The sequence below is a fragment of the Chlamydotis macqueenii genome, chromosome W (assembly GCF_036417535.1).
Source record: "Chlamydotis macqueenii isolate bChlMac1 chromosome W, bChlMac1.mat, whole genome shotgun sequence".
Lineage (NCBI taxonomy): Eukaryota > Metazoa > Chordata > Aves > Otidiformes > Otididae > Chlamydotis > Chlamydotis macqueenii.
Genome location: NC_141592.1, coordinates 30,882,380 through 30,909,688, shown reverse-complemented (window position 1 = coordinate 30,909,688; position 27,309 = coordinate 30,882,380).

Genomic DNA, 27,309 nt, shown 5'->3' with positions numbered 1-27,309 from the left:
TCTGCACCTGGTCGCCCACGCCAAAAAAACACGAAATATCACGAACGTCGGACGATTGCTCCCACACAAAACGTGCCAGCCAGTCAAGCTCCTGCTGCTCCTCACCAGCCACTGGCAGTGCAACCACAGCAGGACAGACATCGGGGCTCCGGGCTTTCCCTGTCGAACAGGGCTTCGACGTTTACCACCAGCTGCGCCTGGGCGCCCACTAAAAAAAACCCCAAAAAATCATGAACGTCGGACAATTGCTCCCACACAAAAAGTGCCAGCAACTCAAGCTCTTGCTGCTCCTCACCGGCCATTGGCAGCGCATCTACAGCACCACAGACATCGGGGCTCCGGGCTTTCCCTGACGAACAGGGCTTCGACGTTTACCACCATCTGCACCTGGTCGCCCACGCCAAAAAAACACGAAATATCACGAACGTCGGACGATTGCTCCCACACAAAACGTGCCAGCCAGTCAAGCTCCTGCTGCTCCTCACCAGCCACTGGCAGTGCAACCACAGCAGCACAGACATCGGCGCTCCGGGCTTTCCCTGTCGAACAGGGCTTCGACGTTTACCACCAGCTGCGCCTGGGCGCCCACTAAAAAAAAACCCGAAAAATCACGAACGTCGGACGATTGCTCCCACACAAAAAGTGCCAGCAACTCAAGCTCTTGCTGCTCCTGACCGGCCATTGGCAGCGCATCTACAGCACCACAGACATCGGGGCTCCGGGCTTTCCCTGACGAACAGGGCTTCGACGTTTACCACCAGCTGCACCTGGGGGGCCCACTGAAAAAAACCCCAAAAAATCATGAACGTCGGACGATTGCTCCCACACCGAAAGTGCCAGCCAGTCAAGCACTTGCTGCTCCTCCCCGGCCATTGGCAGCGCATCTACAGCACCACAGACATCGGGGCTCCGGGCTTTCCCTGACGAACAGGGCTTCGACGTTTACCACCAGCTGCACCTGGGGGGCCCACTGAAAAAAACCCCAAAAAATCATGAACGTCGGACGATTGCTCCCACACCGAAAGTGCCAGCCAGTCAAGCACTTGCTGCTCCTCCCCGGCCATTGGCAGCGCATCTACAGCACCACAGACATCGGGGCTCCGGGCTTTCCCTGACGAACAGGGCTTCGACGTTTACCACCAGCTGCACCTGGGCGCCCATTGGAAAAAAACACAAGAAAAATCACGAATGTCGGACGATTTCTCCCACACCGAAAGTGCCAGCCAGTCAAGCTCTTGCTGCTGCTCCCCGGCCATTTGCAGCGCATCTACAGCACCACAGACATCGGGGCTCCGGGCTTTCCCTGACGAACAGGGCTTCGACGTTTACCACCAGCTGCACCTGGGCGCCCACTAAAAAAAAACCCAAAAAATCACGAACGTCGGACGATTGCTCCCACACCGAAAGTGCCAGCAACTCAAGCTCTTGCTGCTCCTCACCGGCCATTGGCAGCGCATCTACAGCACCACAGACATCGGGGCTCCGGGCTTTCCCTGACGAACAGGGCTTCTACGTTTACCACCACCTGCACCTGGGCGCCCACTGGAAAAAAACCCAAGAAAAATCACGAACGTTGGACGATTGCTCCCACACCGAAAGTGCCAGCAACTCAAGCTCTTGCTACTCCTCACCGGCCATTGGCAGCGCATCTACAGCACCACAGACATCGGGGCTCCGGGCTTTCCCTGACGAACAGGGCTTCGACGTTTACCACCACCTTCACCTGGGCGCCCATTGGAAAAAAAACCCCGAAAAATCACGAACGTTGGATGATTGCTCCCACACCGAAAGTGCCAGCAAATCAAGCTCCTGCTGCTCCTCCCCGGCCGTTGGCAGCGCATCTACAGCACCACAGACATCGGGGTTCCGGGCTTCCCCTGACGAACAGGGCTTCGACGTTTACCACCAGCTGCACCTGGGTGCCCACTCCAAAAAAACCCCGAAAAATCACGAATGTCGGACGATTGCTCCCACACCGAAAGTGCCAGCCAGTCAAGCTCTTGCTGCTCCTCACCGGCCATTGGCAGCGCATCTACAGCACCACAGACATCGGGGCTCCGTGCTTTCCGAGACGAATAGGGCGTCGACGTTTACCACCACCTGCACCTGGGCGCCCATTGGAAAAAAACCCAAGAAAAATCACGAACGTTGGACGATTGCTCCCACACCGAAAGTGCCAGCAACTCAAGCTCTTGCTGCTCATCACCGGCCATTGGCAGCGCATCTACAGCACCACAGACATCGGGGCTCCGGGCTTTCCCTGACGAACAGGGCTTCGACGTTTACCACCATCTGCACCTGGTCGCCCACGCCAAAAAAACACGAAATATCACGAACGTCGGACGATTGCTCCCACACAAAACGTGCCAGCCAGTCAAGCTCCTGCTGCTCCTCACCAGCCACTGGCAGTGCAACCACAGCAGCACAGACATCGGCGCTCCGGGCTTTCCCTGACGAACAGGGCTTCGACGTTTACCACCAGCTGCACCTGGGCGCCCACTCCAAAAAAACCCTGAAAAATCACGAACGTCGGACGATTGCTCCCACACCAAAAGTGCCAGCCAGACAAGCTCTTGCTGCTCCTCACCGGCCATTGGCAGCGCATCTACAGCACCACAGACATCGGGGCTCCGGGCTTTCCCTGACGAACAGGGCTTCGACGTTTACCACCACCTGCACCTGGGCGCCCATTGGAAAAAAACCCAAGAAAAATCACGAACGTTGGACGATTGCTCCCACACCGAAAGTGCCAGCCAATCAAGCACTTGCTGCTCCTCCCCGGCCATTGGCAGCGCAGCTACAGCACCACAGACATCGGGGCTCCGGGCTTTCCCTGACGAACAGGGCTTCGACGTTTACCACCAGCTGCACCTGGGCGCCCACTCAAAAAAAGCCCCGAAAAATCACGAACGTCGGACGATTGCTCCCACACCGAAAGTGCCAGCCAGTCAAGCTCTTGCTGCTCCTCACCGGCCATTGGCAGTGCATCTACAGCACCACAGACATCGGGGCTCCAGGCTTTCTCTGACGAACAGGGCTTCGACGTTTACCACCAGCTGCACCTGGTCGGCCACTCCAGAAAAACCCGAAAAATCACGAACGTCAGACGATTGCTCCCACACAAAAAGTGCCAGCCAGTCAAGATCCTGCTGCTCCTCACCGGCCATTGGCAGCGCATCTACAGCACCACAAACATCGGGGCTCCGAACTTTCCCTGACGAACAGGGCTTCGATATTTACCACCTGCTGCAACTGGGCGCCCACTGGAAAAATCCCTGAAAAATCACGAACGTCGGACGATTGCTCCCACACCGAAAGTGCCAGCCAGTCAAGCTCTTGCTGCTCCTCCCCGGCCATTGGCAGCACATCTACAGCACCACAGACATCGGGGCTCCGGGCTTTCCCTGACGAACAGGGCTTCGACGTTTACCACCTGCTGCACCTGGGCGCCCACTCCAAAAAAGCCCCGAAAAATCACGAACGTCGGACGATTGCTCCCACACCGAAAGTGCAAGCCAGTCAAGCTCTTGCTGCTCCTCCCCGGCCATTGGCAGCGCATCTACAGCACCACAGACATCGGGGCTCCGGGCTTTCCCTGACGAACAGAGCTTTGACGTTTACCACCAGTTGCACCTGGGGGGCCCACTGAAAGAAACCCCGATAAATCATGAACGTCGGACGATTGCTCCCACACCGAAAGTGCCAGCCAGTCAAGCTCTTGCTGCTCCTCACCGGCCATTGGCAGCGCATCTACAGCACCACAGACATTGGGGCTCCCGGCTTTCCCTGACGAACAGGGCTTTGACGTTTACCACCAGCTGCACCTGGGGGGCCCACTGAAAAAAAAAAACGAAAAATCATGAACGTCGGACGATTGCTGCCACACCAAAAGTGCCAGGCAGTCAAGCTCTTGCTGCTCCTCACCGGCCATTGGCAGTGCATCTACAGCACCACAGACATCGGGGCTCCGGGCTTTCCCTGACGAACAGGGCTTCGACTTTTACCACCAGCTGCACCTGGGCGCCCACTCCAAAAAAACCCCGAAAAATCAAGAACGTCGGACGATTGCTCCCACACCGAAAGTGCCAGCAACTCAAGCTCTTGCTGCTCCTCACCGGCCATTGGCAGCGCATCTACAGCACCACAGACATCGGGGCTCCGGGCTTTCCCTGACGAACAGGGCTTTGACGTTTACCACCAGCTGCACCTTGGGGGCCCACTAAAAAAAAACCCCGATAAATCATGAACGTCGGACGATTGCTCCCAAACTGAAAGTGCCAGCCAGTCAAGCTCTTGCTGCTCCTCACCGGCCATTGGCAGCGCATCTACAGCACCACAGACATCTGGGCTCCGGGCTTTCCCTGACGAACAGGGCTTCGACCTTTACCATCACCTGCACCTCTGCCCCCATTGGAAAAAAACCCAAGAAAAATCACGAACGTTGGACGATTGCTCCCACACCGAAAGTGCCAGCAACTCAAGCTCTTGCTGCTCATCACCGGCCATTGGCAGCGCATCTACAGCACCACAGACATCGGGGCTCCGGGCTTTCCCTGACGAACAGGGCTTCGACGTTTACCAACAGCTGCACCTGGGGGGCCCACTGAAAAAAAACCCGATAAATCATGAACGTCGGACGATTGCTCCCACACTGAAAGTGCCAGCCAGTCAAGCTCTTGCTGCTCCTCACCGGCCATTGGCAGTGCATCTACAGCACCACAGACATCGGGGCTCCGGGCTTTCCCTGACGAACAGGACTGCGACGTTTGCCACCACCTGCGCCTGGGAGTCCACTCCAAAAAAACCCGAAAAATCACGAACGTCGGACGATTGCTCCCACACCGAAAGTGCCAGCCAGTCAAGCTCTTGCTGCTCCTCACCGGCCATTGGCAGCGCATCTACAGCACCACAGACATCGGGGCTCCTGGCTTTCCCTGACGAACAGGGCTTCGACTTTTACCACCAGCTGCACCTGGGCGCCCACTCCAAAAAAACCCTGAAAAATCACGAACGTCGGACGATTGCTCCCACACCAAAAGTGCCAGCCAGACAAGCTCTTGCTGCTCCTCACCGGCCATTGGCAGCGCATCTACAGCACCACAGACATCGGGGCTCCGGGCTTTCCCTGACGAACAGGGCTTCGACGTTTACCACCACCTGCACCTGGGCGCCCATTGGAAAAAAACCCAAGAAAAATCACGAACGTTGGACGATTGCTCCCACACCGAAAGTGCCAGCCAATCAAGCACTTGCTGCTCCTCCCCGGCCATTGGCAGCGCATCTACAGCACCACAGACATCGGGGCTCCGGGCTTTCCCTGACGAACAGGGCTTCGACGTTTACCACCAGCTGCACCTGGGCGCCCACTCCAAAAAAACCCGAAAAATCAAGAACGTCGGACGATTGCTCCCACACCGAAAGTGCCAGCCAGTCAAGCTCCTGCTGCTCCTCCCCGGCCATTGGCAGCGCATCTACAGCACCACAGACATCGGGGCTCCGGGCTTTCCCTGACGAACAGGGCTTCGACTTTTACCACCAGCTGCACCTGGGCGCCTACTCCAAAAAAACCCCGAAAAATCACGAACGTCGGACGATTGCTCCCACACCGAAAGTGCCAGCCAGTCAAGCTCTTGCTGCTCCTCACCGGCCATTGGCAGTGCATCTACAGCACCACAGACATCGGGGTTCCGGGCTTTCTCTGACGAACAGGGCTTCGACGTTTACCACCAACTGCACCTGGTCGGCCACTCCAGAAAAACCCGAAAAATCACGAACGTCAGACGATTGCTCCCACACAAAAAGTGCCAGCCAGTCAAGATCCTGCTGCTCCTCACCGGCCATTGGCAGCGCATCTACAGCACCACAAACATCGGGGCTCCGAGCTTTCCCTGACGAACAGGGCTTCGATATTTACCACCTGCTGCAACTGGGCGCCCACTGGAAAAATCCCTGAAAAATCACGAACGTCGGACGATTGCTCCCACACCGAAAGTGCCAGCCAGTCAAGCTCTTGCTGCTCCTCCCCGGCCATTGGCAGCGCATCTACAGCACCACAGACATCGGGGCTCCGGGCTTTCCCTGACGAACAGGGCTTGAACGTTTACCACCTGCTGCGCCTGGGCGCCCACTAAAAAAAAACCCCGAAAAATCACGAACGTCAGACGATTGCTCCCACACCGGAAGTGCCAGCAACTCAAGCTCTTGCTGCTCCTGACCGGCCATTGGCAGCGCATCTACAGCACCACAGACATCGGGGCTCCGGGCTTTCCCTGACGAACAGGGCTTCGACGTTTACCACCAGCTGCACCTGGGGGGCCCACTGAAAAAAACCCCAAAAAATCATGAACGTCGGACGATTGCTCCCACACCGAAAGTGCCAGCCAGTCAAGCACTTGCTGCTCCTCCCCGGCCATTGGCAGCGCATCTACAGCACCACAGACATCGGGGCTCCGGGCTTTCCCTGACGAACAGGGCTTCGACGTTTACCACCAGCTGCACCTGGGCGCCCACTCCAAAAAAACCCCGAAAAATCACGAACGTCGGACGATTGCTCCCACACCGAAAGTGCCAGCCAGTCAAGCACTTGCTGCTCCTCCCCGGCCATTGGCAGTGCATCTACAGCACCACAGACATCGGGCCTCCGGGCTTTACCTGACGAACAGGGCTTCTACGTTTACCACCACCTGCACCTGGGCGCCCATTGGAAAAAAACCCAAGAAAAATCACGAACGTTGGACGATTGCTCCCACACCGAAAGAGCCAGCAAGTCAAGCTCTTGCTACTCCTCACCGGCCATTGGCAGCGCATCTACAGCACCACAGACATCGGGGCTCCGGGCTTTCCCTGACGAACAGGGCTTCGACGTTTACCACCAGCTGCACCTGGGGGGCCCACTGAAAAAACCCCGAAAAATCATGAAGGTCGGAAGATTGCTCCCACACCGAAAGTGCCTGCCAGTCAAGCTCTTGCTGCTCCTCCCCGGCAATTGGCAGCGCATCTACAGCACCACAGACATCGGGGCTCCGGGCTTTCCCTGACGAACAGGGCTTCGACGTTTACCACCACCTGCACCTGGACGCCCATTGGAAAAAAACCCAAGAAAAATCACGAATGTCGGACGACTGCTCCCACACCGAAAGTGCCAGCCAGTCAAGCTCTTGCTGCTCCTCCCCGGCCATTGGCAGCGCATCTACAGCACCACAGACATCGGGGCTCCGGGCTTTCCCTGACGAACAGGGCTTCGACGTTTACCACCAGCTGCACCTGGGCGCCCACTCCAAAAAAACCCGAAAAATCACGAATGTCGGACGATTGCTCCCACACCGAAAGTGCCAGCCAGTCAAGCTCTTGCTGCTCCTCACCGGCCATTGGCAGCGCATCTACAGCACCACAGACATCGGGGCTCCGGGCTTTCCCTGACGAACAGGGCTTCGACGTTTACCACCCGCTACACCTGGGTGCCCACTCCAAAAAAACCCCGAAAAATCACGAATGTCGGACGATTGCTCCCACACCGAAAGTGCCAGCCAGTCAAGCTCTTGCTGCTCCTCACCGGCCATTGGCAGCGCATCTACAGCACCACAGACATCGGGGCTCCGGGCTTTCCGAGACGAATAGGGCGTCGACGTTTACCACCACCTGCACCTGGGCGCCCATTGGAAAAAAACCCAAGAAAAATCACGAACGTTGGACGATTGCTCCCACACCGAAAGTGCCAGCAACTCAAGCTCTTGCTGCTCATCACCGGCCATTGGCAGCGCATCTACAGCACCACAGACATCGGGGCTCCGGTCTTTCCCTGACGAACAGGGCTTCGACGTTTACCACCATCTGCACCTGGTCGCCCACGCCAAAAAAACACGAAATATCACGAACGTCGGACGATTGCTCCCACACAAAACGTGCCAGCCAGTCAAGCTCTTGCTGCTCCTCACCAGCCACTGGCAGTGCAACCACAGCAGCACAGACATCGGCGCTCCGGGCTTTCCCTGACGAACAGGGCTTCGACGTTTACCACCAGCTGCACCTGGGCGCCCACTCCAAAAAAACCCTGAAAAATCACGAACGTCGGACGATTGCTCCCACACCAAAAGTGCCAGCCAGACAAGCTCTTGCTGCTCCTCACCGGCCATTGGCAGCGCATCTACAGCACCACAGACATCGGGGCTCCGGGCTTTCCCTGACGAACAGGGCTTCGACGTTTACCACCACCTGCACCTGGGCGCCCATTGGAAAAAAACCCAAGAAAAATCACGAACGTTGGACGATTGCTCCCACACCGAAAGTGCCAGCCAATCAAGCACTTGCTGCTCCTCCCCGGCCATTGGCAGCGCAGCTACAGCACCACAGACATCGGGGCTCCGGGCTTTCCCTGACGAACAGGGCTTCGACGTTTACCACCAGCTGCACCTGGGCGCCCACTCAAAAAAAGCCCCGAAAAATCACGAACGTCGGACGATTGCTCCCACACCGAAAGTGCCAGCCAGTCAAGCTCCTGTTGCTCCTCCCCGGCCATTGGCAGCGCATCTACAGCACCACAGACATCGGGGCTCCGGGCTTTCCCTGACGAACAGGGCTTCGACTTTTACCACCAGCTGCACCTGGGCGCCTACTCCAAAAAAACCCCGAAAAATCACGAACGTCGGACGATTGCTCCCACACCGAAAGTGCCAGCCAGTCAAGCTCTTGCTGCTCCTCACCGGCCATTGGCAGTGCATCTACAGAACCACAGACATCGGGGCTCCAGGCTTTCTCTGACGAACAGGGCTTCGACGTTTACCACCAGCTGCACCTGGTAGGCCACTCCAGAAAAACCCGAAAAATCACGAACGTCAGACGATTGCTCCCACACAAAAAGTGCCAGCCAGTCAAGATCCTGCTGCTCCTCACCGGCCATTGGCAGCGCATCTACAGCACCACAAACATCGGGGCTCCGAACTTTCCCTGACGAACAGGGCTTCGATATTTACCACCTGCTGCAACTGGGCGCCCACTGGAAAAATCCCTGAAAAATCACGAACGTCGGACGATTGCTCCCACACCGAAAGTGCCAGCCAGTCAAGCTCTTGCTGCTCCTCCCCGGCCATTGGCAGCACATCTACAGCACCACAGACATCGGGGCTCCGGGCTTTCCCTGACGAACAGGGCTTCGACGTTTACCACCTGCTGCACCTGGGCGCCCACTCCAAAAAAGCCCCGAAAAATCACGAACGTCAAACGATTGCTCCCACACCGAAAGTGCAAGCCAGTCAAGCTCTTGCTGCTCCTCCCCGGCCATTGGCAGCGCATCTACAGCACCACAGATATCGGGGCTCCGGGCTTTCCCTGACGAACAGAGCTTTGACGTTTACCACCAGTTGCACCTGGGGGGCCCACTGAAAGAAACCCCGATAAATCATGAACGTCGGACGATTGCTCGCACACCGAAAGTGCCAGCCAGTCAAGCTCTTGCTGCTCCTCACCGGCCATTGGCAGCGCATCTACAGCACCACAGACATCGGGGCTCCCGGCTTTCCCTGACGAACAGGGCTTTGACGTTTACCACCAGCTGCACCTGGGGGGCCCACTGAAAAAAAAAACGAAAAATCATGAACGTCGGACGATTGCTGCCACACCAAAAGTGCCAGGCAGTCAAGCTCTTGCTGCTCCTCACCGGCCATTGGCAGTGCATCTACAGAACCACAGACATCGGGGCTCCGGGCTTTCCCTGACGAACAGGGCTTCGACTTTTACCACCAGCTGCACCTGGGCGCCCACTCCAAAAAAACCCCGAAAAATCAAAAACGTCGGACGATTGCTCCCACACCGAAAGTGCCAGCAACTCAAGCTCTTGCTGCTCCTCACCGGCCATTGGCAGCGCATCTACAGCACCACAGACATCGGGGCTCCGGGCTTTCCCTGACGAACAGGGCTTTGACGTTTACCACCAGCTGCACCTTGGGGGCCCACTAAAAAAAAACCCCGATAAATCATGAACGTCGGACGATTGCTCCCAAACTGAAAGTGCCAGCCAGTCAAGCTCTTGCTGCTCCTCACCGGCCATTGGCAGCGCATCTACAGCACCACAGACATCGGGGCTCCGGGCTTTCCCTGACGAACAGGGCTTCGACGTTTACCAACAGCTGCACCTGGGGGGCCCACTGAAAAAAAACCCGATAAATAATGAACGTCGGACGATTGCTCCCACACTGAAAGTGCCAGCCAGTCAAGCTCTTGCTGCTCCTCACCGGCCATTGGCAGTGCATCTACAGCACCACAGACATCGGGGCTCCGGGCTTTCCCTGACGAACAGGACTGCGACGTTTACCACCACCTGCGCCTGGGAGTCCACTCCAAAAAAACCCGAAAAATCACGAACGTCGGACGATTGCTCCCACACCGAAAGTGCCAGCCAGTCAAGCTCTTGCTGCTCCTCACCGGCCATTGGCAGCGCATCTACAGCACCACAGACATCGGGGCTCCTGGCTTTCCCTGACGAACAGGGCTTCGACTTTTACCACCAGCTGCACCTGGGCGCCCACTCCAAAAAAACCCTGAAAAATCACGAACGTCGGACGATTGCTCCCACACCAAAAGTGCCAGCCAGACAAGCTCTTGCTGCTCCTCACCGGCCATTGGCAGCGCATCTACAGCACCACAGACATCGGGGCTCCGGGCTTTCCCTGACGAACAGGGCTTCGACGTTTACCACCACCTGCACCTGGGCGCCCATTGGAAAAAAACCCAAGAAAAATCACGAACGTTGGACGATTGCTCCCACACCGAAAGTGCCAGCCAATCAAGCACTTGCTGCTCCTCCCCGGCCATTGGCAGCGCATCTACAGCACCACAGACATCGGGGCTCCGGGCTTTCCCTGACGAACAGGGCTTCGACGTTTACCACCAGCTGCACCTGGGCGCCCACTCCAAAAAAGCCCCGAAAAATCACGAACGTCGGACGATTGCTCCCACACCGAAAGTGCCAGCCAGTCAAGCTCCTGCTGCTCCTCCCCGGCCATTGGCAGCGCATCTACAGCACCACAGACATCGGGGCTCCGGGCTTTCCCTGACGAACAGGGCTTCGACTTTTACCACCAGCTGCACCTGGGCGCCTACTCCAAAAAAACCCCGAAAAATCACGAACGTCGGACGATTGCTCCCACACCGAAAGTGCCAGCCAGTCAAGCTCTTGCTGCTCCTCACCGGCCATTGGCAGTGCATCTACAGCACCACAGACATCGGGGTTCCGGGCTTTCTCTGACGAACAGGGCTTCGACGTTTACCACCAACTGCACCTGGTCGGCCACTCCAGAAAAACCCGAAAAATCACGAACGTCAGACGATTGCTCCCACACAAAAAGTGCCAGCCAGTCAAGATCCTGCTGCTCCTCACCGGCCATTGGCAGCGCATCTACAGCACCACAAACATCGGGGCTCCGAGCTTTCCCTGACGAACAGGGCTTCGATATTTACCACCTGCTGCAACTGGGCGCCCACTGGAAAAATCCCTGAAAAATCACGAACGTCGGACGATTGCTCCCACACCGAAAGTGCCAGCCAGTCAAGCTCTTGCTGCTCCTCCCCGGCCATTGGCAGCGCATCTACAGCACCACAGACATCGGGGCTCCGGGCTTTCCCTGACGAACAGGGCTTGAACGTTTACCACCTGCTGCGCCTGGGCGCCCACTAAAAAAAAACCCCGAAAAATCACGAACGTCAGACGATTGCTCCCACACCGGAAGTGCCAGCAACTCAAGCTCTTGCTGTTCCTCACCGGCCATTGGCAGCGCATCTACAGCACCACAGACTTCGGGGCTCCGGGCTTTCCCTGACGAACAGGGCTTCGACGTTTACCACCAGCTGCACCTGGGCGCCCACTCCAAAAAAGCCCCGAAAAATCACGAACGTCGGACGATTGCTCCCACACCGAAAGTGCAAGCCAGTCAAGCTCTTGCTGCTCCTCCCCGGCCATTGGCAGCGCATCTACAGCACCACAGACATCGGGGCTCCGGGCTTTCCCTGACGAACAGAGCTTTGACGTTTACCACCAGCTGCACCTGGGGGGCCCACTGAAAGAAACCCCGATAAATCATGAACGTCGGACGATTGCTCCCACACCGAAAGTGCCAGCCAGTCAAGCTCTTGCTGCTCCTCACCGGCCATTGGCAGCGCATCTACAGCACCACAGACATTGGGGCTCCCGGCTTTCCCTGACGAACAGGGCTTTGACGTTTACCACCAGCTGCACCTGGGGGGCCCACTGAAAAAAAAACCGAAAAATCATGAACGTCGGACGATTGCTGCCACACCAAAAGTGCCAGGCAGTCAAGCTCTTGCTGCTCCTCACCGGCCATTGGCAGCGCATCTACAGCACCAGAGACATCGGGGCTCCGGGCTTTCCCTGACGAACAGGGCTTCGACGTTTACCACCAGCTGCACCTGGGCGCCCACTCTAAAAAAACCCCGAAAAATCATGAACGTCGGACGATTGCTCCCACACCGAAAGTGCCAGCAACTCAAGCTCTTGCTGCTCCTCACCGGCCATTGGCAGCGCATCTACAGCACCACAGACATCGGGGCTCCGGGCTTTCCCTGACGAACAGGGCTTTGACGTTTACCACCAGCTGCACCTTGGGGGCCCACTAAAAAAAAACCCCGATAAATCATGAACGTCGGACGATTGCTCCCAAACTGAAAGTGCCAGCCAGTCAAGCTCTTGCTGCTCCTCACCGGCCATTGGCAGCGCATCTACAGCACCACAGACATCGGGGCTCCGGGCTTTCCCTGACGAACAGGGCTTCGACGTTTACCAACAGCTGCACCTGGGGGGCCCACTGAAAAAAAACCCGATAAATAATGAACGTCGGACGATTGCTCCCACACTGAAAGTGCCAGCCAGTCAAGCTCTTGCTGCTCCTCACCGGCCATTGGCAGTGCATCTACAGCACCACAGACATCGGGGCTCCGGGCTTTCCCTGACGAACAGGACTGCGACGTTTACCACCACCTGCGCCTGGGAGTCCACTCCAAAAAAACCCGAAAAATCACGAACGTCGGACGATTGCTCCCACACCGAAAGTGCCAGCCAGTCAAGCTCTTGCTGCTCCTCACCGGCCATTGGCAGCGCATCTACAGCACCACAGACATCGGGGCTCCTGGCTTTCCCTGACGAACAGGGCTTCGACTTTTACCACCAGCTGCACCTGGGCGCCCACTCCAAAAAAACCCTGAAAAATCACGAACGTCGGACGATTGCTCCCACACCAAAAGTGCCAGCCAGACAAGCTCTTGCTGCTCCTCACCGGCCATTGGCAGCGCATCTACAGCACCACAGACATCGGGGCTCCGGGCTTTCCCTGACGAACAGGGCTTCGACGTTTACCACCACCTGCACCTGGGCGCCCATTGGAAAAAAACCCAAGAAAAATCACGAACGTTGGACGATTGCTCCCACACCGAAAGTGCCAGCCAATCAAGCACTTGCTGCTCCTCCCCGGCCATTGGCAGCGCATCTACAGCACCACAGACATCGGGGCTCCGGGCTTTCCCTGACGAACAGGGCTTCGACGTTTACCACCAGCTGCACCTGGGCGCCCACTCCAAAAAAGCCCCGAAAAATCACGAACGTCGGACGATTGCTCCCACACCGAAAGTGCCAGCCAGTCAAGCTCCTGCTGCTCCTCCCCGGCCATTGGCAGCGCATCTACAGCACCACAGACATCGGGGCTCCGGGCTTTCCCTGACGAACAGGGCTTCGACTTTTACCACCAGCTGCACCTGGGCGCCTACTCCAAAAAAACCCCGAAAAATCACGAACGTCGGACGATTGCTCCCACACCGAAAGTGCCAGCCAGTCAAGCTCTTGCTGCTCCTCACCGGCCATTGGCAGTGCATCTACAGCACCACAGACATCGGGGTTCCGGGCTTTCTCTGACGAACAGGGCTTCGACGTTTACCACCAACTGCACCTGGTCGGCCACTCCAGAAAAACCCGAAAAATCACGAACGTCAGACGATTGCTCCCACACAAAAAGTGCCAGCCAGTCAAGATCCTGCTGCTCCTCACCGGCCATTGGCAGCGCATCTACAGCACCACAAACATCGGGGCTCCGAGCTTTCCCTGACGAACAGGGCTTCGATATTTACCACCTGCTGCAACTGGGCGCCCACTGGAAAAATCCCTGAAAAATCACGAACGTCGGACGATTGCTCCCACACCGAAAGTGCCAGCCAGTCAAGCTCTTGCTGCTCCTCCCCGGCCATTGGCAGCGCATCTACAGCACCACAGACATCGGGGCTCCGGGCTTTCCCTGACGAACAGGGCTTGAACGTTTACCACCTGCTGCGCCTGGGCGCCCACTAAAAAAAAACCCCGAAAAATCACGAACGTCAGACGATTGCTCCCACACCGGAAGTGCCAGCAACTCAAGCTCTTGCTGTTCCTCACCGGCCATTGGCAGCGCATCTACAGCACCACAGACTTCGGGGCTCCGGGCTTTCCCTGACGAACAGGGCTTCGACGTTTACCACCAGCTGCACCTGGGCGCCCACTCCAAAAAAGCCCCGAAAAATCACGAACGTCGGACGATTGCTCCCACACCGAAAGTGCAAGCCAGTCAAGCTCTTGCTGCTCCTCCCCGGCCATTGGCAGCGCATCTACAGCACCACAGACATCGGGGCTCCGGGCTTTCCCTGACGAACAGAGCTTTGACGTTTACCACCAGCTGCACCTGGGGGGCCCACTGAAAGAAACCCCGATAAATCATGAACGTCGGACGATTGCTCCCACACCGAAAGTGCCAGCCAGTCAAGCTCTTGCTGCTCCTCACCGGCCATTGGCAGCGCATCTACAGCACCACAGACATCGGGGCTCCGGGCTTTCCCTGACGAACAGGGCTTCGACGTTTACCACCAGCTGCACCTGGGCGCCCATTGGAAAAAAACCCAAGAAAAATCACGAACGTTGGACGATTGCTCCCACACCAAAAGTTCCAGCCAGTCAAGCTCTTGCTGCTCCTCACCGGCCATTGGCAGCGCATCTACAGCACCACAGACATCGGGGCTCCGGGCTTTCCCTGACGAACAGGGCTTCGACGTTTACCACCACCTGCACCTGGGCGCCCACTCCAGAAAAACCCTAAAAATCACGAACGTCGGACGATTGCTCCCACACAAAAAGTGCCAGCCAGTCAAGCTCCTGCTGCTCCTCACCGGCCATTGGCAGCCCATCTACAGCACCACAGACATCGGGGCTCCGGGCTTTCCCTGACGAACAGGGCTTGAACGTTTATCACCAGCTGCACCTGGGGGGCCCACTGAAAGAAACCCCGAAAAATCGGGAACGTCGGATGATTACTCCCACACCGGAAGTACCAGCCAGTCAAGCTCTTGCTGCTCCTCACCGGCCATTGGCAGCGCATCTACAGCACCACAGACATCGGGGCTCCGGGCTTTCCCTGACGAACAGGGCTTCGACGTTTACCACCAGCTGCACCTGGGGGCCCGACTGAAAAAAACCCCGAAAAAGCATGAACTTCGGACGATTGCTCCCACACCGAAAGTGCCAGCCAGTCAAGCTCTTGCTGCTCCTCCCCGGCCATTGGCAGCACATCTACAGCACTACAGACATCGGGGCTCCGGGCTTTCCCTAACGAACAGGGCTTCGACGTTTACCACCAGCTGCACCTGGGCGCCCACCCCAAAAAAACCCGAAAAATCACGAACGTCGGACGATTGCTCCCACACCGAAAGTGCCAGCCAGTCCAGCTCTTGCTGCTCATCACCGGCCATTGGCAGCGCATCTACAGCACCACAGACATCAGGGCTTTGGGCTTTCCCTGACGAACAGGGCTTCGACGTTTACCACCAGCTGCACCTGGGGGGCCCACTGAAAGAAACCCCGAAAAATCGGGAACGTCGGATGATTACTCCCACACCAAAAGTGCCAGCCAGTCAAGCTCTTGCTGCTCCTCACCGGCCATTGGCAGCGCATCTTCAGCACCACAGACATCGGGGCTCCGGGCTTTCCCTGACGAACAGGGCTTCGACGTTTACCACCAGCTGCACCTGGTCGCCCACTCCAGAAGAACCCTAAAAATCACGAACGTCGGACGATTGCTCCCACACAAAAAGTGCCAGCCAGTCAAGCTCCTGCTGCTCCTCACCGGCCATTGGCAGCGCATCTACAGCACCACAGACATCGGGGCTCCGGGCTTTCCCTGACGAACAGGGCTTGAACGTTTATCACCAGCTGCACCTGGGGGGCCCACTGAAAGAAACCCCGAAAAATCGGGAACGTCGGATGATTACTCCCACACCGGAAGTGCCAGCCAGTCAAGCTCTTGCTGCTCCTCACCGGCCATTGGCAGCGCATCTACAGTACCACAGACATCGGGGCTCCGGGCTTTCCCTGACGAACAGGGCTTCGACGTTTACCACCAGCTGCACCTGGGCGCCCACTGAAAAAAACCCCGAAAAATCACGAACGTCAGACGATTGCTCCCACACCGAAAGTGCCAGCCAGTCCAGCTCTTGCTGCTCATCACCGGCCATTGGCAGCGCATCTACAGCACCACAGACATCGGGGCTCCGGGCTTTCCCTGACGAATAGGGCTTCGACGTTTACCACCACCTGCACCTGGGCGCCCACTCCAGAAAAACCCTAAAAATCACGAACGTCGGACGATTGCTCCCACACAAAAAGTGCCAGACAGTCAAGCTCCTGCTGCTCCTCACCGGCCATTGGCAGCGCATCTACAGCACCACAGACATCGGGGCTCCGGGCTTTCCCTGACGAACAGGGCTTCGACGCTTACCACCAGCTGCACCTGGGGGGCCCCCTGAAAGAAACCCCGAAAAATCGGGGACGTCAGACTATTGCTCCCACACCGAAACTGCCAGCCAGACAAGCTCTTGCTGCTCCTCACCGGCCATTGGCAGCGCATCTACAGCACCACAGACATCGGGGCTCCACGCTTTCCCTGACGAACAGGGCTTCGACGTTTACCACCAGCTGCACCTGAGCGCCCACGCCAAAAAAACCCGAAAAATCACGAACGTCGAACGATTGCTCCCACACAGAAAGTGCCAGCCAGTCCAGCTCTTGCTGCTCATCACCGGCCATTGGCAGCGCATCTACAGCACCACAGACATCAGGGCTTTGGGCTTTCCCTGACGAACAGGGCTTCGACGTTTACCACCAGCTGCACCTGGGGGTACACTGAAAGAAACCCCGAAAAATCGGGAACGTCGGATGATTACTCCCACACCAAAAGTGCCAGCCAGTCAAGCTCTTGCTGCTCCTCACTGGCCATTGGCAGCGCATCTACAGCACCACAGACATCGGGGCTCCGGGCTTTCCCTGACGAACAGGGCTTCGACGTTTACCACCAGCTGCACCTGGTCGCCCACTCCAGAAAAACCCTAAAAATCATGAACGTCGGACGATTGCTCCCACACAAAAAGTGCCAGCCAGTCAAGCTCCTGCTGCTCCTCACCGGCCATTGGCAGCGCATCTACAGCACCACAGACATCGGGGCTCCGGGCTTTCCCTGACGAACAGGGCTTCGACGTTTACCACCATCTGCACCTGTGGGGCCCACTGAAAAAAACCCCGAAAAATCATGAACGTTGGACGATTGCTCCCACACAAAAAGTTCCAGCCAGTCAAGCTCTTGCTGCTCCTCCCCGGCCATTGGCAGCGCATCTACAGCACCACAGACATCGGGGCTCCGGGCTTTCCCTGACGAACAGGGCTTCGACGTTTACCACCAGCTGCACCTGGGGGGCCCACTGAAAGAAACCCCGAAAAATCATGAACGTCGGACGATTGCTCCCACACAAAAACTGCCAGCCAGTCAAGCTCCTGCTGCTCCTCACCGGCCATTGGCAGAGCATCTACAGCACCACAGACATCGGGGCTCCGGGCTTTCCCTGACGAACAGGGCTTGAACGTTTATCACCAGCTGCACCTGGGGGGCCCACTGAAAGAAACCCCCAAAAATCGGGAACGTCGGATGATTACTCCCACACCGGAAGTGCCAGCCAGTCAAGCTCTTGCTGCTCCTCACCGGCCATTGGCAGCGCATCTACAGCACCACAGACATCGGGGCTCCGGGCTTTCCCTGACGAACAGGGCTTCGACGTTTACCACCAGCTGCACCTGGGCGCCCACGCCAAAAAAACCCGAAAAATCACAAACGTCGGACGATTGCTCCCACACCGAAAGTGCCAGCCAGTCCAGCTCTTGCTGCTCATCACCGGCCATTGGCAGCGCATCTACAGCACCACAGATATCAGGGCTTTGGGCTTTCCCTGACGAACAGGGCTTCGACGTTTACCACCAGCTGCACCTGGGGGGCCCACTGAAAGAAACCCCGAAAAATCGGGAACGTCGGATGATTAGTCCCACACCAAAAGTGCCAGCCAGTCAAGCTCTTGGTGCTCCTCACCGGCCATTGGCAGCGCATCTACAGCACCACAGACATCGGGGCTCCGGGCTTTCCCTGACGAACAGGGCTTCGACGTTTACCACCAGCTGCACCTGGGCGCCCATTGGAAAAAAACCCAAGAAAAATCACGAACGTTGGACGATTGCTCCCACACCAAAAGTTCCAGCCAGTCAAGCTCTTGCTGCTCCTCACCGGCCATTGGCAGCGCATCTACAGCACCACAGACATCGGGGCTCCGGGCTTTCCCTGACGAACAGGGCTTCGACGTTTACCACCACCTGCACCTGGGCGCCCACTCCAGAAAAACCCTAAAAATCACGAACGTCGGACGATTGCTCCCACACAAAAAGTGCCAGCCAGTCAAGCTCCTGCTGCTCCTCACCGTCCATTGGCAGCCCATCTACAGCACCACAGACATCGGGGCTCCGGGCTTTCCCTGACGAACAGGGCTTGAACGTTTATCACCAGCTGCACCTGGGGGGCCCACTGAAAGAAACCCCGAAAAATCGGGAACGTCGGATGATTACTCCCACACCGGAAGTACCAGCCAGTCAAGCTCTTGCTGCTCCTCACCGGCCATTGGCAGCGCATCTACAGCACCACAGACATCGGGGCTCCGGGCTTTCCCTGACGAACAGGGCTTCGACGTTTACCACCAGCTGCACCTGGGGGCCCGACTGAAAAAAACCCCGAAAAAGCATGAACTTCGGACGATTGCTCCCACACCGAAAGTGCCAGCCAGTCAAGCTCTTGCTGCTCCTCCCCGGCCATTGGCAGCACATCTACAGCACTACAGACATCGGGGCTCCGGGCTTTCCCTAACGAACAGGGCTTCGACGTTTACCACCAGCTGCACCTGGGGGGCCAACTGAAAAAAGCCCCGAAAAATCATGAACGTCGGACGATTGCTCCCACACCGAAACTGCCAGCCAGACAAGCTCTTGCTGCTCCTCACCGGCCATTGGCAGCGCATCTACAGCACCACAGACATCGGGGCTCCACGCTTTCCCTGACGAACAGGGCTTCGACGTTTACCACCAGCTGCACCTGGGCGCCCACGCCAAAAAAACCCGAAAAATCACGAACGTCGGACGATTGCTCCCACACCGAAAGTGCCAGCCAGTCCAGCTCTTGCTGCTCATCACCGGCCATTGGCAGCGCATCTACAGCACCACAGACATCAGGGCTTTGGGCTTTCCCTGACGAACAGGGCTTCGACGTTTACCACCAGCTGCACCTGGGGGACCCACTGAAAGAAACCCCGAAAAATCGGGAACGTCGGATGATTACTCCCACACCAAAAGTGCCAGCCAGTCAAGCTCTTGCTGCTCCTCACCGGCCATTGGCAGCGCATCTTCAGCACCACAGACATCGGGGCTCCGGGCTTTCCCTGACGAACAGGGCTTCGAAGTTTACCACCAGCTGCACCTGGTCGCCCACTCCAGAAAAACCCTAAATATCACGAACGTCGGACGATTGCTCCCACACAAAAAGTGCCAGCCAGTCAAGCTCCTGCTGCTCCTCACCGGCCATTGGCAGCGCATCTACAGCACCACAGACATCGGGGCTCCGGGCTTTCCCTGACGAACAGGGCTTGAACGTTTATCACCAGCTGCACCTGGGGGGCCCACTGAAAAAAACCCCGAAAAATCATGAACGTCGGACGATTGCTCCCACACAAAAAGTTCCAGCCAGTCAAGCTCTTGCTGCTCCTCCCCGGCCATTGGCAGCGCATCTACAGTACCACAGACATCGGGGCTCCGGGCTTTCCCTGACGAACAGGGCTTCGACGTTTACCACCAGCTGCACCTGGGCGCCCACTGAAAAAAACCCCGAAAAATCACGAACGTCAGACGATTGCTCCCACACCGAAAGTGCCAGCCAGTCCAGCTCTTGCTGCTCATCACCGGCCATTGGCAGCGCATCTACAGCACCACAGACATCGGGGCTCCGGGCTTTCCCTGACGAACAGGGCTTCGACGTTTACCACCACCTGCACCTGGGCGCCCACTCCAGAAAAACCCTAAAAATCACGAACGTCGGACGATTGCTCCCACACAAAAAGTGCCACCCAGTCAAGCTCCTGCTGCTCCTCACCGGCCATTGGCAGCGCATCTACAGCACCACAGACATCGGGGCTCCGGGCTTTCCCTGACGAACAGGGCTTCGACGCTTACCACCAGCTGCACCTGGGGGCCCCACTGAAAAAAACCCCGAAAAAGCATGAACGTCGGACGATTGCTCCCACACCAAAAGTGCCAGCCAGACAAGCTCTTGCTGCTAATCACCGGCCATTGGCAGCACATCTACAGCACCACAGACATCGGGGTTCCGGGCTTTCCCTGACGAACAGGGCTTTGACGCTTACCACCAGCTGCACCTGGGGGCCCCACTGAAAAAAACCCCGAAAAATCACGAACGTCAGACGATTGCTCCCACACCGAAAGTGCCAGCCAGTCCAGCTCTTGCTGCTCATCACCGGCCATTGGCAGCGCATCTACAGCACCACAGACATCGGGGCTCCGGGCTTTCCCTGATGAATAGGGCTTCGACGTTTACCACCACCTGCACCTGGGCGCCCACTCCAGAAAAACCCTAAAAATCACGAACGTCGGACGATTGCTCCCACACAAAAAGTGCCAGACAGTCAAGCTCCTGCTGCTCCTCACCGGCCATTGGCAGCGCATCTACAGCACCACAGACATCGGGGCTCCGGGCTTTCCCTGACGAACAGGGCTTCGACGCTTACCACCAGCTGCACCTGGGGGGCCCCCTGAAAGAAACCCCGAAAAATCGGGGACGTCAGACTATTGCTCCCACACCGAAACTGCCAGCCAGACAAGCTCTTGCTGCTCCTCACCGGCCATTGGCAGCGCATCTACAGCACCACAGACATCGGGGCTCCACGCTTTCCCTGACGAACAGGGCTTCGACGTTTACCACCAGCTGCACCTGAGCGCCCACGCCAAAAAAACCCGAAAAATCACGAACGTCGGACGATTGCTCCCACACAGAAAGTGCCAGCCAGTCCAGCTCTTGCTGCTCATCACCGGCCATTGGCAGCGCATCTACAGCACCACAGACATCAGGGCTTTGGGCTTTCCCTGACGAACAGGGCTTCGACGTTTACCACCAGCTGCACCTGGGGGTACACTGAAAGAAACCCCGAAAAATCGGGAACGTCGGATGATTACTCCCACACCAAAAGTGCCAGCCAGTCAAGCTCTTGCTGCTCCTCACTGGCCATTGGCAGCGCATCTACAGCACCACAGACATCGGGGCTCCGGGCTTTCCCTGACGAACAGGGCTTCGACGTTTACCACCAGCTGCACCTGGTCGCCCACTCCAGAAAAACCCTAAAAATCATGAACGTCGGACGATTGCTCCCACACAAAAAGTGCCAGCCAGTCAAGCTCCTGCTGCTCCTCACCGGCCATTGGCAGTGCATCTACAGCACCACAGACATCGGGGCTCCGGGCTTTCCCTGACGAACAGGGCTTCGACGTTTACCACCATCTGCACCTGTGGGGCCCACTGAAAAAAACCCCGAAAAATCATGAACGTTGGACGATTGCTCCCACACAAAAAGTTCCAGCCAGTCAAGCTCTTGCTGCTCCTCCCCGGCCATTGGCAGCGCATCTACAGCACCACAGACATCGGGGCTCCGGGCTTTCCCTGACGAACAGGGCTTCGACGTTTACCACCAGCTGCACCTGGGGGGCCCACTGAAAGAAACCCCGAAAAATCATGAACGTCGGACGATTGCTCCCACACAAAAACTGCCAGCCAGTCAAGCTCCTGCTGCTCCTCACCGGCCATTGGCAGAGCATCTACAGCACCACAGACATCGGGGCTCCGGGCTTTCCCTGACGAACAGGGCTTGAACGTTTATCACCAGCTGCACCTGGGGGGCCCCCTGAAAGAAACCCCCAAAAATCGGGAACGTCGGACGATTGCTCCCACACCGAAAGTGCCAGCCAGTCCAGCTCTTGCTGCTCATCACCGGCCATTGGCAGCGCATCTACAGCACCACAGATATCAGGGCTTTGGGCTTTCCCTGACGAACAGGGCTTCGACGTTTACCACCAGCTGCACCTGGGGGGCCCACTGAAAGAAACCCCGAAAAATCGGGAACGTCGGATGATTAGTCCCACACCAAAAGTGCCAGCCAGTCAAGCTCTTGGTGCTCCTCACCGGCCATTGGCAGCGCATCTACAGCACCACAGACATCGGGGCTCCGGGCTTTCCCTGACGAACAGGGCTTCGACGTTTACCACCAGCTGCACCTGGGCGCCCATTGGAAAAAAACCCAAGAAAAATCACGAACGTTGGACGATTGCTCCCACACCAAAAGTTCCAGCCAGTCAAGCTCTTGCTGCTCCTCACCGGCCATTGGCAGCGCATCTACAGCACCACAGACATCGGGGCTCCGGGCTTTCCCTGACGAACAGGGCTTCGACGTTTACCACCACCTGCACCTGGGCGCCCACTCCAGAAAAACCCTAAAAATCACGAACGTCGGACGATTGCTCCCACACAAAAAGTGCCAGCCAGTCAAGCTCCTGCTGCTCCTCACCGTCCATTGGCAGCCCATCTACAGCACCACAGACATCGGGGCTCCGGGCTTTCCCTGACGAACAGGGCTTGAACGTTTATCACCAGCTGCACCTGGGGGGCCCACTGAAAGAAACCCCGAAAAATCGGGAACGTCGGATGATTACTCCCACACCGGAAGTACCAGCCAGTCAAGCTCTTGCTGCTCCTCACCGGCCATTGGCAGCGCATCTACAGCACCACAGACATCGGGGCTCCGGGCTTTCCCTGACGAACAGGGCTTCGACGTTTACCACCAGCTGCACCTGGGGGCCCGACTGAAAAAAACCCCGAAAAAGCATGAACTTCGGACGATTGCTCCCACACCGAAAGTGCCAGCCAGTCAAGCTCTTGCTGCTCCTCCCCGGCCATTGGCAGCACATCTACAGCACTACAGACATCGGGGCTCCGGGCTTTCCCTAACGAACAGGGCTTCGACGTTTACCACCAGCTGCACCTGGGGGGCCAACTGAAAAAAGCCCCGAAAAATCATGAACGTCGGACGATTGCTCCCACACCGAAACTGCCAGCCAGACAAGCTCTTGCTGCTCCTCACCGGCCATTGGCAGCGCATCTACAGCACCACAGACATCGGGGCTCCGGGCTTTCCCTGACGAACAGGGCTTCGACGTTTACCACCAGCTGCACCTGGGCGCCCACGCCAAAAAAACCCGAAAAATCACGAACGTCGGACGATTGCTCCCACACCGAAAGTGCCAGCCAGTCCAGCTCTTGCTGCTCATCACCGGCCATTGGCAGCGCATCTACAGCACCACAGACATCAGGGCTTTGGGCTTTCCCTGACGAACAGGGCTTCGACGTTTACCACCAGCTGCACCTGGGGGACCCACTGAAAGAAACCCCGAAAAATCGGGAACGTCGGATGATTACTCCCACACCAAAAGTGCCAGCCAGTCAAGCTCTTGCTGCTCCTCACCGGCCATTGGCAGCGCATCTTCAGCACCACAGACATCGGGGCTCCGGGCTTTCCCTGACGAACAGGGCTTCGAAGTTTACCACCAGCTGCACCTGGTCGCCCACTCCAGAAAAACCCTAAATATCACGAACGTCGGACGATTGCTCCCACACAAAAAGTGCCAGCCAGTCAAGCTCCTGCTGCTCCTCACCGGCCATTGGCAGCGCATCTACAGCACCACAGACATCGGGGCTCCGGGCTTTCCCTGACGAACAGGGCTTGAACGTTTATCACCAGCTGCACCTGGGGGGCCCACTGAAAAAAACCCCGAAAAATCATGAACGTCGGACGATTGCTCCCACACAAAAAGTTCCAGCCAGTCAAGCTCTTGCTGCTCCTCCCCGGCCATTGGCAGCGCATCTACAGTACCACAGACATCGGGGCTCCGGGCTTTCCCTGACGAACAGGGCTTCGACGTTTACCACCAGCTGCACCTGGGCGCCCACTGAAAAAAACCCCGAAAAATCACGAACGTCAGACGATTGCTCCCACACCGAAAGTGCCAGCCAGTCCAGCTCTTGCTGCTCATCACCGGCCATTGGCAGCGCATCTACAGCACCACAGACATCGGGGCTCCGGGCTTTCCCTGACGAACAGGGCTTCGACGTTTACCACCACCTGCACCTGGGCGCCCACTCCAGAAAAACCCTAAAAATCACGAACGTCGGACGATTGCTCCCACACAAAAAGTGCCACCCAGTCAAGCTCCTGCTGCTCCTCACCGGCCATTGGCAGCGCATCTACAGCACCACAGACATCGGGGCTCCGGGCTTTCCCTGACGAACAGGGCTTCGACGCTTACCACCAGCTGCACCTGGGGGCCCCACTGAAAAAAACCCCGAAAAAGCATGAACGTCGGACGATTGCTCCCACACCAAAAGTGCCAGCCAGACAAGCTCTTGCTGCTAATCACCGGCCATTGGCAGCACATCTACAGCACCACAGACATCGGGGTTCCGGGCTTTCCCTGACGAACAGGGCTTTGACGCTTACCACCAGCTGCACCTGGGGGCCCCACTGAAAAAAACCCCGAAAAATCATGAACGTCGGACGATTGCTCCCACACCGAAACTGCCAGCCAGACAAGCTCTTGCTGCTCCTCCCCGGCCATTGGCAGCGCATCTACAGCACCACAGACATCGGGGCTCCACGCTTTCCCTGACGAATAGGGCTTCGACGTTTACCACCAGCTGCACCTGGGCGCCCACGCCAAAAAAACCCGAAAAATCACGAACGTCGGACGATTGCTCCCACACCGAAAGTGCCAGCCAGTCCAGCTCTTGCTGCTCATCACCGGCCATTGGCAGCGCATCTACAGCACCACAGACATCAGGGCTTTGGGCTTTCCCTGACGAACAGGGCTTCGACGTTTACCACCAGCTGCACCTGGGGGGCCCACTGAAAGAAACCCCGAAAAATCGGGAACGTCGGATGATTACTCCCACACCAAAAGTGCCAGCCAGTCAAGCTCTTGCTGCTCATCACCGGCCATTGGCAGCGCATCTACAGCACCACAGACATCGGGGCTCCGGGCTTTCCCTGACGAACAGGGCTTGAACGTTTATCACCAGCTGCACCTGGGGGGCCCACTGAAAGAAACCCCGAAAAATCGGGAACGTCGGATGATTACTCCCACACCGGAAGTACCAGCCAGTCAAGCTCTTGCTGCTCCTCACCGGCCATTGGCAGCGCATCTACAGCACCACAGACATCGGGGCTCCGGGCTTTCCCTGACGAACAGGGCTTCGACGTTTACCACCAGCTGCACCTGGGGGCCCGACTGAAAAAAACCCCGAAAAAGCATGAACTTCGGACGATTGCTCCCACACCGAAAGTGCCAGCCAGTCAAGCTCTTGCTGCTCCTCCCCGGCCATTGGCAGCACATCTACAGCACTACAGACATCGGGGCTCCGGGCTTTCCCTAACGAACAGGGCTTCGACGTTTACCACCAGCTGCACCTGGGCGCCCACCCCAAAAAAACCCGAAAAATCACGAACGTCGGACGATTGCTCCCACACCGAAAGTGCCAGCCAGTCCAGCTCTTGCTGCTCATCACCGGCCATTGGCAGCGCATCTACAGCACCACAGACATCAGGGCTTTGGGCTTTCCCTGACGAACAGGGCTTCGACGTTTACCACCAGCTGCACCTGGGGGGCCCACTGAAAGAAACCCCGAAAAATCGGGAACGTCGGATGATTACTCCCACACCAAAAGTGCCAGCCAGTCAAGCTCTTGCTGCTCCTCACCGGCCATTGGCAGCGCATCTTCAGCACCACAGACATCGGGTCTCCGGGCTTTCCCTGACGAACAGGGCTTCGACGTTTACCACCAGCTGCACCTGGTCGCCCACTCCAGAAAAACCCTAAAAATCACGAACGTCGGACGATTGCTCCCACACAAAAAGTGCCAGCCAGTCAAGCTCCTGCTGCTCCTCACCGGCCATTGGCAGCGCATCTACAGCACCACAGACATCGGGGCTCCGGGCTTTCCCTGACGAACAGGGCTTGAACGTTTATCACCAGCTGCACCTGGGGGGCCCACTGAAAGAAACCCCGAAAAATCGGGAACGTCGGATGATTACTCCCACACCGGAAGTGCCAGCCAGTCAAGCTCTTGCTGCTCCTCACCGGCCATTGGCAGCGCATCTACAGTACCACAGACATCGGGGCTCCGGGCTTTCCCTGACGAACAGGGCTTCGACGTTTACCACCAGCTGCACCTGGGCGCCCACTGAAAAAAACCCCGAAAAATCACGAACGTCAGATGATTGCTCCCACACCGAAAGTGCCAGCCAGTCCAGCTCTTGCTGCTCATCACCGGCCATTGGCAGCGCATCTACAGCACCACAGACATCGGGGCTCCGGGCTTTCCCTGACGAATAGGGCTTCGACGTTTACCACCACCTGCACCTGGGCGCCCACTCCAGAAAAACCCTAAAAATCACGAACGTCGGACGATTGCTCCCACACAAAAAGTGCCAGACAGTCAAGCTCCTGCTGCTCCTCACCGGCCATTGGCAGCGCATCTACAGCACCACAGACATCGGGGCTCCGGGCTTTCCCTGACGAACAGGGCTTCGACGCTTACCACCAGCTGCACCTGGGGGGCCCCCTGAAAGAAACCCCGAAAAATCGGGGACGTCAGACTATTGCTCCCACACCGAAACTGCCAGCCAGACAAGCTCTTGCTGCTCCTCACCGGCCATTGGCAGCGCATCTACAGCACCACAGACATCGGGGCTCCACGCTTTCCCTGACGAACAGGGCTTCGACGTTTACCACCAGCTGCACCTGAGCGCCCACGCCAAAAA